The sequence below is a fragment of the Rattus norvegicus genome, chromosome 12 (genome assembly GCF_036323735.1).
Source record: "Rattus norvegicus strain BN/NHsdMcwi chromosome 12, GRCr8, whole genome shotgun sequence".
In the NCBI taxonomy this organism is placed as follows: domain Eukaryota; kingdom Metazoa; phylum Chordata; class Mammalia; order Rodentia; family Muridae; genus Rattus; species Rattus norvegicus.
Window position 1 is genome coordinate 2569378 of NC_086030.1, and position 14102 is coordinate 2583479.

The 14102-nt window shown below is 41.6% G+C and overlaps 1 long non-coding RNA gene across 9 annotated transcripts in view; it reads right to left on the reverse strand.

Annotated features, from left to right (window-relative positions):
* LOC134481241 (uncharacterized) overlaps nucleotides 1-14102 on the reverse strand; it is a 49778-nt gene that overhangs the window by 33585 nt on the left and 2091 nt on the right. For 2 of the 9 annotated variants that reach the window (XR_010056662.1, XR_010056666.1), the window contains exons 2-4: nucleotides 13104-13169; nucleotides 12631-12672; nucleotides 216-421 (exon numbers count right to left, since the gene is read on the reverse strand). This is a non-coding gene — a long non-coding RNA (uncharacterized LOC134481241). The remainder of the gene's footprint in view (nucleotides 1-215; nucleotides 422-12630; nucleotides 12673-13103; nucleotides 13170-14102) is intronic. The other 7 variants (XR_010056668.1, XR_010056667.1, XR_010056663.1 and 4 more) reach the window with 7 other exon arrangements.

The following is a 14102-nucleotide window of genomic DNA, read 5'->3' on the forward strand; positions in this document are numbered from 1 at the left end:
TGGTAACCATGACCTTGTGTGTGCTAGACAAACACTCTATCAATGATTCTCTGTTGCCTCCTTATTGATCTGTGTAATAATTTTTGATCACAGGGTAGGTGTAAAATAGTGTATCTTCACTATCTCCTCCTTCAAGGAGTGCTCAGTACTCTAATGTCTTTTTCCTTGCCAACCTCTATGGTTCCTGCTTTTAGGAAAAAGTGGGGCCAGCTTACAGGTTCAGAGGTTCAGTCCGTTATCTTCAGGGCGGGGGCAGGGCAGCATCTACACAGATGTGGGGCTGGAGAAACTGAGAGTTCACCATCTTCCGAGGGCAGATAGGAGAAGACTGGCTTCCAGTCAGCTTTTAGGAAGTCTTGTCAGACTATTTCTTATGTTTGGACACTGTAGGTATCTGTGTTGCACTGCTTTCTTAGGGCTGCTGGGACACAGTGGAGTTAAAGTACTACATTAACAACTGGCCACACAGCAACATTTGATCCATTAAAGACTGAATACATGACAGTATGTATTATTTACGTCTTTATTGCTTTGAAAGACACCTTGGCCAAAGCACATTAAAAATAAAATTAGGATGATGTTTCCAGAAATTTAGAGTCCATGATGGCAGAGAGAAGCCATGGTGTCAGGACCAGCTGAGAGCTTACATTTTGGGTAATTTAGTGTGAGCATGAGTGAGTGTGTGTGTGTGTGTGTGTGTGTGTGTGTGTGTGTACATGTGCAAGAGTGTGTACATTTACGTGTATGTGTATGTATATGTGTAAGAAGAGAGAGAGAGAGACAGAGAGACAGAAAGACACACACACACACACACACACACACACACACACACACACACAAAGAGAGATTGATATGTACCCTGGTGCCTGTGGAAGTCCAAGAAAAGTTATGGAGTTGATATTCTCTCACCTCTATATCGGTTCAAGGAATCGAGTACAGGTTATAAGGGTTTCTGCTTTTTATGCAGAGGATAACTGTACAAGAAACAGGATAACTTAAATTTTGAAAAGAAATCATAATTTTTTCCAATTCCCCAGAGTAGAATTCCCCAGAGTTCAAAATATCAGCAGAGCCATGCTCCTGAGTGTTCCTGGATTTGAATGAAATCCTTCCTTCCTCCCCATGCCCCATTCTTAACTACTTTGTATCTCAGTAAAATATAAGAACAGCTAAACAGTTTCCTGTGGATAGATGTGGTGTCTTGGAAGCCTTTCTTCTGGATTTAGATTAGTGTGAGCAAAGGATGTGTCCCTAAGGTGAGTGGAATGCCATTCTTTGTCACCTCAGCTTTCACAAGTCCTTTGTAATCACAAGAATTGCAAGAAGCTGTGCAGATGACAGGGCCATGGTACAATGTTCACAAATGCCAATGTGTAGGAAAGGCCTAATAATACACTAGGTGTGAATGATGATCCTCAATTAAGGCCTTTGCCAGTCATATTGCCCAGTTAAAATATACATAATTGTAAGTAGGACTCTTTTTTTTACAAAAAGAATATTTGCTTGTAAAAAGTGTGACATTCAATAGTTAGCTTAATAGGATGTGGAGAGATTTCCCAATGAATACTGCAGACCTCAGAAGAACAAAGGCGAGCACCTGGTTTATTTTAAACAGATGTCACCTGCTGTGGAAACTTCTTTCAGGCAAAGAATACAATGTTCTTACTGTTCTCCAGGCCTGTGATGGATTGTTATATAGATAGGAGAAAGGGGGGATAGTCTCTCTATTTCTGCTTTGAACCTAGATGCCTAAGCAACACAAATCCATCCATTTACATTTTGGTTATTAGGTGGCTGAAAGATTCCCACTAGAATAAAGTTCAGCTTTAGAAGCGTTGTCCTCCTCTGAAGGCTCTAGTTTCTTTGCCTTTCCTGAGTTTGATCTTATTGTTGGTTTTACAGTCCCCTTCCACTGGTTATCTTACTAGGATATTCATTGCTACCTATGAGGTGAGAGTCCAGGGTCAGTCCATGTATAGTCTTTAGATAGTGGCTTAGTCCCTGGAAGCTCTGGTTGCTTGGCATTGCTTTTCATATGGGGTCTTAAGCCCCTTCAAGCTCTTTCAGTTCTTTCTCTGATTCCTTAAACAGGGGTCCTATTCTCAGTTCAGTGGTTTGCTGCTGGCATTTGCCTCTGATTTGCTGTATTCTGGCTGTGTCTCTCAGGAGAGATCTACATCCGGCTCCTGTTGCCCTGCATTTCTTTGCTTTATCCATCTTGTCTAATTGGGTGGCTATATATGTATGGGCCACATGTGAGGAAGACTCTGAATTGTTGTTCCTTCTGTCTCTGTTTTAATCTTTGATTCTCTATTCCCTACCAAGGGTATTCTTATTACCCTTTTAAAGAAGGAGTGAAGCATTTGCATTTTGATCATCTGTCTTGAGTGTCATGTGTTCTAGGCATCCAGGGTAATTCAAGCATTTGGGCTAATAGCCACATATCAATGAGTGCATACGATGTGTGTTTTTCTGTGATTGGGTTACCTCACTCAGGATGATATTTTCCAGTTCTAACCATTTGCCTATGAATTTCATAAAGTCATTGTTTTTGATAGCTGAGTAATATTCCATTGTGTAGATGTACCACATTTTCTGTATCCATTCCTCTGTTGAAGGGCATCTGGGTTATTTCCACCTTCTGGCTATTATAAATAAGGATGCTATGAACATAGTGGAGCATGTGTCTTTTTTGTATGTTGGGGCATCTTTTGGGTATATGCCCAAGAGAGGTATAGTTGGATCCTCAGGTAGTTCAAGGTCCAATTTTCTGAGGAACCTCCAGACTGATTTCCAGATTGGTTGTACCAGTCTGCAATCCCACAAACAATGGAGGAGGGTTCCTCTTTCTCCACATCCTCGCCAGCATTTGCTATCACCTGAGTATTTGATCTTAGCCATTCTCACTGGAGTGAGGTGAAATTGCAGAATTGTTTTGATTTGCATTTCCCTTATGACTAAAGATGTTGAACATTTCTTTAGGTGTTTCTCAGCCATTCGGCATTCCTCAGCTGTGAATTCTTTGTTTAGCTCTGAACCCCATTTTTTAATAGGGTTATTTATTCCCTGTGGTCTAACTTCTTGAGTTCTTTGTATATTTTGGATATAAGTCCTCTATCTGTTGTAGAATTGGGAAAGATCTTTTCCCAATCTGTTGGTTCCCATTTTGTCCTAACCACAGTGTCCTTTGCCTTACAGAAGCTTTGCAGTTTTATGAGATCCCATTTGTCGATTCTTGATCTTAGAGCATAAGCCATTGGTGTTTTGTTCAGGAAATTATTTCCAGTGCCCATGTGGTCGAGATGTTGCCCTAGTTTTTCTTCTATTAGTTTGAGTGTATCTGGTTTGATGTGGAGGTCCTTGATCCACTTGGACTTAAGCTTTGAACAGGGTGATAAGCATGGATCGATCTGCATTCTTCTACATGTTGCCCTCCAGCACCATTTGCTGAAAATGTTATCTTTATTCCATTGGATGGTTTACGCTCCTTTGTGAAAAATCAAGTGCCCATAGGTGTGGGAGTTCATTTCTGGGTTTTCAATTTTGTTCCATTGGTTTATGTGTCTGTTTCTGTACCAATACCATGCAGTTTTTATCACGATTGCTCTGTAATACTGCTTGAGTTCAGGGATAGTGATTCCCCCTGAAGCCCTTTTATTGTTGAGGATATTTTTAGCTATCCTGGGTTTTTGTTATTCTAGATGAATGTGCAGATTGTTTTGTCTAACTCTTTGAAGAATTGGATTGGTATTTTGATGGGGATTGCATTGAATCTATAGATCGCTTTTGGTAAAATGGACATTTTTACTATATTAATTCTGCCAATCTATGAGCATGGGAGATATTTCCATCTTCTGAGGTCTTCTTCAATTTCTTTCTTCAGAGTCTTGAAGTTCTAATTGTACAGATCTTTTACTTGCTTGGTTAAAGTCACACCAAGATAGGTTATATTATTTGGGTCTATTATGAAGGGTGTCATTTCCCTAATTTCTTTCTCAGCCTGTTTCTCTTTTGTGTAGAGGAAGGCTACTGATTTATTTGAGTTAATTTTATACCCAGCCACTTTGCTGAAGTTGATTATCAGCTTTAGTAGTTCTCTGTGGGAACTTTTGGGATCACTTATATATACTATCATATCATCTGCAAATCATGATATTTTGTCTTCTTCATTTCCTATCTGTATCCCCTTCACGTCCTTTTGTTGTCTGATTGCTCTGACTAGAACTTCAAGAACTATATTGAATAAGTAGGCTGAGAGCAGGCAACCTTTTCTAGTCCCTGATTTTAGTGGGATTGCTTCAAGTTTCTCTCCATTTAGTTTAATGTTAGCAACTGGTTTGCTGTATATGGCTTTTACTATGTTTAGATATGGGCCTTGATTTCCTATTCTTTCCAGGACTTTTATCTTGAAGGGGTGTTGAATTTTGTCAAATGCTTTCTCAGAATCTGATGAAATGATCATGTGGTTTTGCTCTTTCAGTTTGTTTATATAATGGATGATGTGGATGGTTTTCCATATATTAAACCGTCCCTGCATGCCTGGGATGAAGCCTACTTGATCATCGTGGATGATGGTTTTGATGTGCTCTTGAATTCGGTTTGACAGAATTTTATTGAGTATTTTTGAGTCGATATTCATAAGGGAAATTGGTCTGAAGTTCTCTTTCTTTGTTGAGTCTTTTTGTGGTTTAGGTATAAGAGTAATTGTGGCTTCATAGAAGGAATTCGGTTGTGCTCCATCGGTTTCAATTTTATGGAATAGTTTGGATAGTATTGGTATGAGGTCTTCTATGAAGGTCTTATAGAATTCTGCACTAAACCCGTCTGGACCTAGGCTCTTTTTGGTTGGGAGAACTTTAATGACTACTTCTATTTCCTTAGGATTTATGGGGTTGTTTAACTGGTTTATCTGTTCCTGATTTAACTTCGGTACCTGGTATCTGTCTAGGACATTGTCCATTTCCTGCAGATTTTCAAGTTTTGTTGAATATAGGCTTTTATACTAAAATCTGATGATTTTTGAATTTCCTCTGATTCTTTAGTTATGTCTCCCTTTTCATTTTTGATTTTGTTAATTTGGACACACTCTCTGTGTCCTCTCGTTAGTCTGCCTAAGTGTTTATCTTGTTGATTTTCTCAAAGCACCAACTTCTGGTTCTGTTGATTCTTTCTATGGTACTTTTTGTTTCTACTTGGTTGATTTCAGCTCTGAGTTTGATTGTGTCCTGCCATCTACTCCTCCTGGGTGTATTTGCTTCTTTTTGTTCTAGAGCTTTTAGGTGTGCTGTGAAGCTGGTGACATATGCTATCTCCTGTTCCTTTCTGCAGGCACTCAGAGTTATGAGTTTTCGTCTTAGCACAGCTTTCATTGTGTCCCATAAGTTTCGGTATGTTGTACCTTAATTTTCATTAAATTCTAAGAAGTCTTTAATTTCTTTCTTTATTTCTTCCTTGACAAGGTTATTGTTGATTAGAGCATTGTTCAACTTCCACGTATATGTGGGCGTTCTTCCCTTATTGTTATTGAAGACCAGCGTTACTCTGTGGTGGTATGATAGCACGCATGGGATTATTTCAATCTTTCTTTACCTGTTGAGCCCCGTTTTTTGACCTATTATATGGTCAATTTTGGAGAAAGCACCATGAGGAGCTGAGAAGAATGTATATCCTTTTGCTTTAGGATAGAATGTTCTATAAATATCTGTTAAGTCCATTTGGCTCATGACTTCTCTTAGTCTGTCTACATCTCTGTTCAAGTTCTGTTTCCATGATCTGTCCATTGATGAGAGTGAGGTGCTGAATCTCCTACTATTATTGTGTGAGGTGCAATGTGTGTTTTGAGCTTTAGTAAGGTTTCCTTTACGTATGTAGGTGTCCTTGTATTTGGGGCATAAACATTTAGGATTGAGAGTTCATCTTGGTGGGTTTTTCCTTTGATGAATATGAAGTGTCCCATAGACTGGGGGTCTCATCAGAGTAAGGGGAGCAAGGACAGCATGCCTAATCCCCTTTTTATTCTGTTCCTGTGTGCTGACATGGGCTGAGCTGTTGAAAAAAATGCCTGCAGCTAGATCCTTCCCAGTATCTCCAATAGGAGTCGGTTGCATGGCCAGCTATGTGACAAAGGTGTTTAATCCAGCAGCTGAATACTTTCATTATGACATCAGAAGCAGGAATAGCCATCGAGTCAACTGCCACAGGCTCCAACTTAGCCTGGAGTTCTTGTCTGTGCTTCAGTTTATATGAAGTCTCTCCCTAACTATTAACTTTTAGATCTGGTAATTCTTCATAGAGAGGACTGTCCTGTGCCTTGTGGGCTGTGTTTATCAATCTGGCCTAAGCACTCACCATGCATTAGAGCCTTCTAGAGACCCTCTGTCCAGAAGACATGAAGGAGCTCAGTGGAGTAGAGCAAGCCTGTGGATTGGGTGGGAGGTTATGGGGCTGGAGGAAGATAATGGGGCTTGGATTTTTTGGAACATTTATTTTATTTCTAGTTATGTCTGCATGTTTATGTGCGGATCCATGCATGTTAGTGCAGGTTCCTAGAAGGTAGAGGCATCAAATCACCTGGAGTCAGAGTTATAGACAGTTGAGAGCCACCTGACATTAGTGCTAAGAATCAAATATGGGTCACCTGGAAGAGTCACAAATGCTCTTAACTGCTGTGCCATCTCTCCATCACCCTAGACTCCAGCTTTTATACTAAGGCAAATGACATTACAAGGAACACTGTCTGACTGACATTTTACAGGAGCTACTTTGACTGTTGTAATCGACTACTATGGAGCAACGCAAGGAGCAGGGAGATACTCAGGAAGCCATCACAGCTGAGGTCAGCTAATGAGGACCTGGTGGGGCTGAGCAAGAGCACAGAGGGTGAAAAGTGGACGGAGGCTCAGCACACTTGGATCACTGTGGACCGTGGTGCATTGCCTGGGACATGAGAGAAAGAAGGAGGGGGGGTCAGGTAAGACTTTGACCTAGTAAACAGGAGGCTGGACTTGTCATAGACTCAGAAGTAGAAGACAGAGTCGTTCAAGTTTCAGGAATGTCCCTGGCTAGTTGGGGACAAGCTAAGTTTTGAGAGATCTACCAGACACTGGAATTCCCAGGGGATATGAGCAACTGGCTATGAGTCTGGGGACACTGCCTTTGGATTACACAGGGCAGCATGCCAGCATGTAGCTAAAGCCATGAAAATGCATGGGAAAGGGAGAAGAGAAGAGATGAAGAACAAGAGTCTGTGTGGCTCTTCAATCCAGGGGAGAACAGTGGGGAAACTGAGGATTCCTCAGCAAAGCAGGGTTCCTGAAGACCAAATGGAGAGCAGATACAAGACAATGGAGCGGCCATTATCAAAACAGAAAACAGGACTAAGAGCCACTGGATTTCTGGATGTAGCAGTCACTGCTAATTTGAACAAAAGCAGTTTGTTACACAGTGAGTCAACTGAGAATTGCAAAAGGGGATAGGACACAGAAAGGGATCTTCCAGGGAGTTCTGCTCTAGAAGATAGGAGAAGAAGGGTTATTAGCTGTGGCAGTGGGGTTGACAGAGGTGTTTGTTTGTATAAGAAGGTAAGTAGCACATAGTGTTTAAAATGGGAATTGTGACGACTGCTCTTGCTTATGGAATTGATGGTATTAAGCACCTAGGAGATTAGTAAAGCATGCCTCTGAGTGGCTGGGATGCGGTCTTAGAAAGGAACAGCTCACCATGGAAGTGGGTGGCTCTCCAGAGGCTGTGGGTTCCAATTCAGATAAAGGATTTTGGGAGATAGGTCAAGATTACACTCTGGTTCCTGGCCCCCATGTCAATTGGCTGTTCCTCGATTGGAGATTTCCTCCCACCCTAGCTTCCTCCCAGGATATTCTTCCTCTCCACAGGAACCAGCTGACCTGGACTGAAACCACAAGCAAGGAAACAAAAGCAAAAGATTTCCCTCCTTTACATGATTTCTAACAGACAGTTATTCCCACCAGTAAGTCTGACAAACACAAGACTAACCCTGGCACTCATGGGCTGGGAGTTTAACAGAAGAGAAAGAAATGGCTTCAGATAAAGGCAGCACTGTTCACAGATGGGGACACGAGGTCCATGGGACACTTGCCCGAAGGAGTTTGGAAAGCTTCTTTTCTGACCATTTCTGTTTTCTCTGAGAAATAGGCCAATGGCTGAAGGCACAGATTGGGAAGGAGACTGAGGAAGATGGAGAGCAGCCACTGTCATGTAGGAAAGTGTAGGATAGAGTCAGAATGTCTAGACTAGGGAACAACATATATACACTCGAAAGACAACTTAAAGGTCGTATGTATTGGTAAGTTTCCTCTGGCCATTTCTCCAGTAGCATGTATGCAGGTTTAGAGAGCACTCAGGGAGTCAGCTTTTGAAAAAGTATATCTTATGCATGTGTTAGTTCAGGGAGTAACCAGGTCAAGGACATGGCCCTGAGGCTTGGATAAAGTAGTCATCTACATTGTTGGAAGAACATATCTTTCAGAGCTGTGGTAACAGAGCACTGTTTACATTTCCTCACGTGATCCCCATTCCGCATGCTCTTCAAGTTATTGTGGAAATGAAATGCAAGATAGAAACAAGGACAGAATCTGCTCTTCATTAATGTGGAATTATGAAGTGCTGGGCTCCCCTACTGGTAGAGGAGAGCCTGATGGGGCGGGCTGGATTCCTTGATGCTATGAACTACAGTGATGACTTAGTATGTTCATAGTTTTAGCAAGAGCTGAGTGAAATTAAGGCTGTGAATATCATCTGTGCCCCCTTCCCAGAACCATAATGAGAGGCTGGCATGTGGGTGGAAGTGTTTGTGCTGCAAAATTAGAGTCCCAATCCCCCTCTCACACTTCCATTTTTAATACGCTCAATAATTTAATGAATGACGTGGAATTCAGTTTTGCTTTGTGATTTGAATCCACCTAGTCTTTTGTGTGTGTACAGCATTGATGTGTACAAGAAGCAGTGTTGGCAAGAGATGCTCTTAAATGATCTTTCATCTATTTTAAGAATATCTGGGATCTTCGTGTGGGGAGGGAAGTGATATGGCACATGCGGCCTGTCCCTGGGACCACATAAACTTTTAGCATCTTGGGTCTACTGTTGCCAAGTAGTGCTCTTGGAACCTCACTTTCTGCATCTGGGAAATGGGGTGATGACAGCCTTAGGGGTTGTGCCCATGAGACTGATGATGACCATGCTTGCAGAGGAGCATGGGTATTATTTATTGTCATTGCTGTGGTTGGCAGCAAAGAGAGGAAAAGGGATGGGGATCTGCCCTGCCTTGCTTCAGAGTACTGACCATCTTGGTTTAATTAAAAGCTTTATGTCTGCTGATAATTTTATTCTCAACCAGTTATTTCTTCTGCAAAACCTTCACATATTCGAGATAGGAGGTGATTTTAACCGGTATCCTTGCACTTAAATAAGAAGGAGATTGTCGGCCAGTTTGTTAACAAAACAGCTTATATACAGTATTTAAGGATTGAGTTGCTCTCTCTCATGTATAAGCCATTAGCCATGCAGCCATTGAAATGCAAACCCATCACAGTGAAATAATATAAAAAAATTCTCCTTCTCACTTGCACGAGCTACATGGTGTATTCGAGTATTTGGTCACCACACATTGCCTGGTGGCTGCAGAACTCAACAATGAGGACAAAGAACACATCTGTCACTTTACTGTTGCCCTCAGGCTAATGCCCTAAATAATATTCCTTAAACATACAGGAGAAAACCATAGACATCAGGGCACCTTGTCAAAAAAGACAAATTTTCCCACAAGATTGAATAAAATTGGCCATAAGTTTTTTTATGGAAGGTGTGGGGAAAAAATAAATATTTTTAAACTATTTTAGAAGTTTTAACAGTATACTTCATTTTTCATAGCAGAAATTCATGCAGTCAATAAATATTCATCAGGTTTATACCATGTACTATCCTCTAAGTGAGGGAATGGGTGTGGATAGATGAGAGAGGAGTGTTCAGGGACATGTGGGGGAAAGTAGACTGGATAACACTGGGAATAAAGAGAAGGAAGTAGACTTAGGAGAGCAGAATTAAGCAGGTCCCCTTAGATAGGAGTTTCGAGAAAACTATGATGAGTGGACATGGTGGGGCTCTCTGAAGAAGAGTGTCTTCAGAGGGTATTATGTCCCTGAAACTGGAGTTAATGTGTTTGGAAGTCACCATGTGAGTGCTGGGTCCCAAACCTGTGTTATTATAAAAAATAAAAATGGTTTCTTTTATTCCCCACTAGTATCAACACACGTGGCATCTGTGGGTTATTTTCATCTCAGTCAGCAAATATGTCACCTGCTAAGCTCCCTCCCATCTCACACTGCTGATGGCTACTCTCTGAGACCGGCAGCAATCTATCTACCCATTAAGTCCCCAAGGCAGGTTGTTTCCACACCAAGCATACACATCCAATTTCGTGGCAGGCTTGATGCTTCCTGCCATCACACCTTCTCCTGAACTCAATTAAGTCACCACATGAAAGAATACATTACATAATAACCTGTAATCCAATTGATAAGATAATTTGCCCATCTAGACAACACAAAGTCCTGTACATACCCATCCCTTGGAAATATTCACTATAACCTGTATCTGTACACAGAAAAGAATCTTAACATCTGCTGCCATGTTCTCCCAGGTCCTTTCCCTCCCTCTGACTCCTTCTCCCCTGCTTCTCCTTCACTTCTAAAAAGAGTTCCCACTTCCCTTCCTTTTTGTCCAATGACAGGCCTTGTTTTTTTCTGGCCTACCTTCACCTGCATAATACCATCAACCTACAGACCTGTATCCTCTGTGATTGTACCAAGCATTCTTAACTACTTAGCCAACTCTCCTGTCCTGACTTGTGCAGTTTCGTGCTCAGTCTTTAGGAAGATTGGTCTGTCATAGAGAAATAGCATTGGAGGCCAACTTTTAGAGTTGAGAGCTAAATTACCTAAACTGTTGTTCATAAATTACATAATCTATGGCTTTTTAGTACAAGGAAGAGATTAAGATTAAAAGAGTAGAGTGCTCTTTCCTGAGTACAGGAAAGTCGCCTCTTAAAATGAGGGTCATATTATCTGGTATGGAGAAGGAAAATGGGAAATCTAGGAAATTTTTCCTAGATGTTATACTTTGTGAAAGGAAGAAGGGAAGGTGAGAATTACTTTTCTTATGCTGCTGTTTTTACTAATGCTAAGGGGTCCTGTGTTGGATAGTGTGTTCTGAACCAACCCAAGAAGTCTGATGTGAAACAAAAACAGACATTTAAAGTTACAAGAGCTTTTCAAGGTAAAACTATCAAGACTGGGAGTGATGGCATCCACCTACAATCCCAGCAAATGAGAGGCTTAGATAGGGAGTACAAGGTCAGCCTGGGCTATGGAAGGAAGGAAGGAAAAGCAGAGAAAGTCTTTCTTTGATATATATGTATATATATATATGGATATAGATATAGATATATATGGATATATATATGGATATATATATATATGGATATATATTAGTATTGGCTTTATTATATGGGTTGCACCTTTGCCTGGAGTTGTATACATGGTTGGATGCAAATGTATAGAGATCACTTCAAAAATAAGACATTTAAAATAGAATAGCATAAAAACAAGCAGACTAGCCAGGCCTGGTGGCACATGCATGCCCTGTAATACTAAAAGCACATTACAATACTTGCAAGCATGTAGAAGTTGGGCAGAAGCAGAAGTAGAAAGATCAGGAGTTCAAATCCAGCCATGGATTCCCCATGTCTTCTCTTAGAAAAATTAAAAGAAAACCAAATAATATGAAAGACTAGTAAGTAGTATTTATATAAACCCTACAGACAGATAAATCACCCACTAAATTCTAAACACTGCTTTCAAAAATAGGAATAATTCAGATCAGGCTGCAAATTATCACCACCATCGTAGCATCAGATGTTCTAAGGAGAGACATCCTTTTGCCTTTTGCCCCTGGGACTAGAGGTTCCAAGGAATTGCATTTTTCCAAGGAGTCTCCTTGGGGAACAAAGAAGAAGGAGGAAAGAAAGGAACTTGTTCCCTAGAAAGAAATTTCACAAGGAGAGAGTGCCACTGAGACAGTGCCAGGATCAACAATGGGTGGGATGGACCACATCCTGACCACTTTGTATTCAAGCCTAATCCTGTGCAGGAGCCTGAAGATGGACTTGGCTAGATGAGTCAGTGGGTCTCATTATTTGGTTTGTTCCTAATGTGGCTAGTTGTATATGTACACACACACACACACACACACACACAAACACACACACACGCACACGCACACGCACACGCACATGCATAGGCACAGGCACACACACATTTGGTGGTCATTTATCCAAACTTGTTAGAGTGCCCAGGGCCCAGACATTGACTGTAGGACTTGGGTTAAGGGACGACTCTGTACTCAAGGTGTTTGCTATTTACTTGAGCAAAAGCTGAAGTAATGTGGAACTACATGTCATGCTCCTAGAAATCCTGGATCTTGTTCTTAAGAGCTGAGTAAAGCAATGTGTTGGAACTCAGAAAACACAAATACTTCAAGGTGAAGCCTGGTGTTTTTGTTTGTTTGTCTGTTTTTTGCTTGTTTTTTAAATTAACACACCAGCTTCAGAAGTTCTGGCTTGCAGGCAGTCCTCCTTTGCACCTGAAATAAAAACTAGGTATCATTTCTGAAGCTCCTTTATCTGTGTAAAGCTCCTAAGGATAATCTTCCTGAAGGATAATAAGCAGGAGACAAGAAGAGAACTCGCACCCATAGATCCCAGGCAGACTGTGTTCCCAGATGCTGTCACTTCTATGTGCCTGGCCCATGTCCCCTATAAATCACTGACTTCTCCTCTGAAATTGGTGTGGCCTCACTTCTGTCCTCCTCATTAAGAATCCTTAAGCCACAATCGTCAGGGCTCGTCTCTGAGTTTCATGCTCAGCGTGACAGCTGTCTACTTGCATATTAGTAATTCTGTTCCTTTATTTCTGCCAATCGTTGTTTTGTTTCTGCAAACTCAAGTTCCAAAGTCCCAAAGAGTGGAAGGAAGGAAGGAAGGTCAGTTTCTGGAGATGCACACCTGCAAGGACCTTAATCGGCATCTGTTTCTGCTCTGTCTCAGCACAACAGGAGCCACTGTAGAGCATAAGCCACATCTGAGTTAAAGATCACAGTCTGATCAGAACGTGGAAATTGTAAAGCAATGAAATGTTCTAGATCTTGTCCTATATTTACTTCCTTCATAGCAACTTATTACCAATGCATATATGTTCCCTGATATCACTGTTGAGAAAGGTAGGCTGATTCCACAACAGGCTTCAACTTAGCAGTTAAGGAGACTAGGCCTAAATATCTGTTTCCATGAACTGGGCAATTCCAGGCAATTCCAGGCCTCAGAAGTTAGCCGGAGGCAAGGACTAAGGGTCACCAGCAGTTTTCAGACCTGCCTGACAAGTTTCCAGCCCTGACACTCCCATAAAGCTGAGATGGACCTGACATTAACATAGAGGTCACTCTCTTAGTCAGATTCCTATTCCTGCACAAACATCAAGACCAAGAAGCAAGTTGGGGAGGAAAGGGTTTATTCGGCTTAAACTTCCACATTGCTGTTCATCACCAAAGGAAGCCAGGACTGAAACTCAAGCAGGTCAGGAAACAGGAGCTGGTGCAGAGGTCATGGAGGGATGTTACTTACTGCCTTGCCTCCCCTGGCTTGCTCAGCTTGCTCTCTTACCCAAGAACTCCTGCTGAGGGACAGCACCACCCACAATGGGCTGGAACCTCCCCTCTTGATCACTAGTTGAGATCACTGCCCTGCATATTGGTCTCATGGAGACATTTCCTCAACTGATTCTCCTTTCTCTGTGATAACTTCAGCTTGTGTCAAGTTGACACACAAACCAGCCAGTACAGTCACCTACCCCAGGATTCCCTAATGTACTTTAAATCATGCCTGCAAACTCATTGGTAGTCTCTCTGACTTGCTAATGGGGGACTCCAGCATGCTGGATTTCTGCAGAATAAAACACTCAATGAGTCCGGGTATCATTCTTTGGCAAGCCATGGGCCCTCATTCTTGTGACTATTAT